The sequence below is a fragment of the Octodon degus genome, unplaced genomic scaffold (genome assembly GCF_000260255.1).
Source record: "Octodon degus isolate 3935 unplaced genomic scaffold, OctDeg1.0 scaffold00020, whole genome shotgun sequence".
NCBI lineage: Eukaryota > Metazoa > Chordata > Mammalia > Rodentia > Octodontidae > Octodon > Octodon degus.
The window spans coordinates 21228445-21230816 of NW_004524596.1; the positions used below are offsets into that span (position 1 = coordinate 21228445).

Consider the following 2372-nt stretch of genomic DNA (forward strand, 5'->3'; position numbering starts at 1 on the left):
AAAAGTGTGAAAAGTAAAGATAAGTAAAAGGAAAGTGAAAAATCTTGTAGTTCTATAAGATACACTGAATGTTTGGTACCAGAAAAATGTGAATTAAAGCAATGGAGTATAACTATATATGTAAGACTGGAAAATATTGCAAATCTAGTTAATGTTAAATGTTAGTATAGTCATGGAATACACATGTTTGGATGGGGTAGTACTAACTATAAAGACAAATATTTTGAAAATTCCATGATTAAAAACACTCAAGATTTGAATGAATGATGATAGAAGACATCTTTCTCTTGTTTCTGATTTCTGAGTAAGAATGTTCAGATTTTGTTCATTTAGTATGATGCTGTCTGTTGGTTTGTCATTGATGGCTTTTATAAGGTTGAAATAATGATGATTTGTTTCAATCTTCTGTAGAAGTTATTTTTTTTTTAATCATGAATGGATGCTGGATTTTTTTAAATTTTTTTTTTTCTGAATCTATTGAGATAATTATATGTTTCTGTCTTTTCCTCTGTTGATAGTGTATTACATTTATTGGTTTGCATATGTGAAAACATCTTTTTATTCCTGGGATGAATCCCACTTGGTCATGGTATATAATCTTGATGATTTTCTGAATGCAGCTTGATAGTATCTACTGAGGTTTGTTGCATCTATGTTCATTAGGGAGATTGGTCTATAGTTCTCTTTCTTGATGGGATCTTTCTCTGGTTTTGGTTATTGAGGTAATATTTATTTCCAGGAGAGATTTTGAGAGTGTTACTTCCCTTTTTATTTTCTTAAAGAGTTTGAGAAGTAGAAGCATTGGGTTTCCTTAAATTGCTTATTGAATTCAGCAGTGAATCCTTCAGGGCCTGGGATTTTCTTTATTGGTAGTTTTCAAATTGTATCTTCGATTTCATTGACTGATGTTCATTTATTTATAATTTTTATATTTTCTTGATTGAGCTTTGGTAATTTATTTGTACCTAGGAATATGTCCTTTTCTTATGTGTTTTCCATTTTATTAGGATACAAGTTTTCAGAGTAGGTATTGATAATTTGGATTTCCACAGGATCTGTTGTGATTTTATCCTTTTCATTTCTAATTGCATGGACTTGAGTCTTTTTTTTTTTTAATAAGGTTGGCCACTAAGGATTTGTCAATTTTATTTGATCTTTTAAAGAATCAAACCTTCAATTCATTGATTCTTTATATTCTTATTCACCATTACATGATACATAAACATTACAGTGCTAACAGTAGCATTACCAGAAGCTAAGCTGATAGCATACCACAAAGTAGTCATTGTTGACTCCATCACAAAAAAAATCTGTCTGAACAAAGCAGACAGGGTAATGATGTGGCCTGCAGGTATGAAAATTAGGCTGTTTATTAGTAAGGGACATACATCATTTCTACCTATAATATTTTTTTTTCCAGAGGAAAGGATGAACGCAGTCCCCACCACCACAAATTATGCGGTCGAGGTTTCCACATTTGGGGAAATCGCAGGGGTCAGCACATCTGGAAGGCAATGGATAAGCCTCGCCCTGGTAAAACAACTTTTGTGATGATGGCATCTTCCCTGCCAGGTAGATATTCTATGTATAATCATTTGGCCAGAAACAGAAATATGTCTTCAACAATATGAAATCAGAAGAAAGCTTATGTATAATTTTTTTTCTTCTTTTTTTTTTTTTTTTTTTTTGTATTTTAGGTAAGGGTCTATAGAGCGTTCAGGGTCTCACTACTAGATCCGACTCATAGTGATCCACCAGTTTACAGCCTTTTGAGAGTTGGGATTACAGGCATGTGCCACCATGTCCAGTCTCAATTGTCTCATCATGCCCCAGGGGTTAGGGCTGGTACGGCAGGCCTGGGAATCGAACCCTGGCCTCTGTGCCTGCTTGTAGATGCTTTAATCCACTGAGTTTATATATAAATATTTTGAAGTACAGACTCCTGTTCACATTTTACACAGCAATCTGGTAAATATTAAATTAAGTACATGCATGCATTGTAAATCTATTCTTGGTGTTGTATCATTTTTCTCTCTTTTAAGGTGAATCAAATCTCTTTTAATTGTTCTTGGGTTAATTTGGTGATCACTTAGTGTTGTATATCCTTCATTATATTAGAAGTTGTAAAAGAATACTTGCATTGAAACTATTGGTACAACTGAAGAAAGAGTCTTGGAAACTTTTTTTATCTTTCTTGAGGAAAGTAACCTGCTTCTCTAGCAAGCAGGAGATCCTGGGTTCAATACTCAGCACCAAAAAAATTAAAAAAAAAAAAAAAAAAACCAAACCCTAAAAACAAGTATTCTTTGTCCAGAGAGCTCTCTTTTTGTCTGGGATGAACAATGACCAATTCATTGCTTGCTTTCAGCCTA

General features: G+C 33.3%; 1 non-coding gene across 1 annotated transcript; it reads right to left on the reverse strand.

Moving 5' to 3' along the window:
• Positions 1-1418: 1418 nt before the first annotated feature.
• On the reverse strand, positions 1419-1580 carry LOC111815724. Its single transcript, XR_002820376.1, has one exon. It is a non-coding gene; the product is annotated as a U1 spliceosomal RNA (small nuclear RNA).
• Positions 1581-2372: the final 792 nt, after the last annotated feature.